The sequence below is a fragment of the Eufriesea mexicana genome, unplaced genomic scaffold (assembly GCF_001483705.2).
Source record: "Eufriesea mexicana isolate 0111107269 unplaced genomic scaffold, ASM148370v2 scaffold588, whole genome shotgun sequence".
Taxonomy (NCBI): Eukaryota; Metazoa; Arthropoda; class Insecta; order Hymenoptera; family Apidae; genus Eufriesea; species Eufriesea mexicana.
The window spans coordinates 505299-506867 of record NW_016908796.1 but is presented as its reverse complement, the minus strand read 5'-3'; positions in this window follow the sequence as shown (position 1 = coordinate 506867).

Sequence of the window (1569 nt, the reverse complement as noted above, 5' to 3'; positions counted from 1 at the left end):
GCTGACACGCGGCAATATATACACAAAAACGGTCAACCGGGCGGAGATAATATTTGTTAATTAAAATAAAATGTTAAAGAAGTGTGCAAAAGCCTTTTATCTAGGCTTCCAATACTTTCCTGCAGTCCTCTCGCAATATCCAGAAAATCGCTGTTTAAATAGCACGCAGGAAGATAAAATCCCTTAAAATTCCGCTTAAATATCGTAGAAACTTCTACTCAGTTTATTATTCCTAATTTCCATTTAAAACCAGAGTTCCCTGGCTTCATTTGCCAACAATCGTCAAGAATCCAACCTCTCGTTTAATTCTCAAAACTCGCCTACTCTCGAGTACAAATCAAGTTCTACGTTAGAAGGCAAGCTCAATGCTTTCCGAAGCAAGAGAGGAAACCATTAAAAGGATTATTACCATATACGAAATATTAAAAAGAATATCCGAAATCGAATTACGTTACACGACACGGGAACCCGACAACTGGAGGATAAAGATGGACGCGCGAACTTGGCCGATTCCCACACTGCCGAAAGCACGGTCGCCTGCGGACCCGGATCGGCCGGAAGACACCGAGCCGACAGGTCGATTATGTCACGGGCAAGCAGGCCGATCTGTGTCCGCCATTTCGAGCGTACGCGAAATCCTGGAGGCGTAGCACACTCTTTGTCAACCGGATCGGCGCGTCGTTACCGGGAATATGCAATATCCTGCGGGGCTTCTCGGCCCCCTAGCGCCCCCTCGTTGTAAATGTTTTCGCAATTTACATTAACGCGATCTTGTTAGCGTGCGGCGCGAGCGGGCTTATAAAATACGTGGCCGGCATTTCTCTTCCTGATTTATACACTTATGAGCGGATACCTCGTTCCACGGATAGACACGGCGCTCCCTTTCCAACTCTGTCCTTCCCCACACCTGGCCTGTTCCCCCGATGAGTATTGCTATTTCGAGAGTTATGTCGCGAGCGCAAACGATAACGCGTGTAACGCGTGTCGTGGTCATTTTGTCCACGGGGCGAGGGGTACCCGGGCTAGGTAGCTCGTGTACGCCGACTTTCGATCGCTCACGGTCCTGTTGCTTTTCTGCGCGGACAACGATGTTAGAGGAGTTGCACGAAGGTGTTCCGGAGAACGTGGACACAGCCCCGGTTTCGATAATCTGCTCCGTGCCGGGCTCTCCGCTGCGTTTAGACGGCCGAATGCCCGCGTATGCGCGCACGTTGGCGTGATAAACGCCGACGTTGGCCGGTGATGTATGCGATCGAGGAAATATCGCTGCGTATGCTTCGAGTTCTTACGAATTACGCGATTCGGACGCGGTGTCAGTCTCGCGGCACGGGGTACCGTTTCTCTGGGAACGATTGAAATTTCGTATATAATCGAGGAGGAATTGTTTGGTTAGATTTAGCTGTAGACGAAAATCAATTTAGGAAATACGATATTATTTGGGCTGTAACCACGTGTGAGGTTCGTGGTCGGGTTATCGGGTCGAAAGTGATTATCACGAGTATGGCACGTGATGCGTCGATCGGGTCGAAATTGGCTATCACGGGCGTGGGACGTGGTACGTCGGCCGGG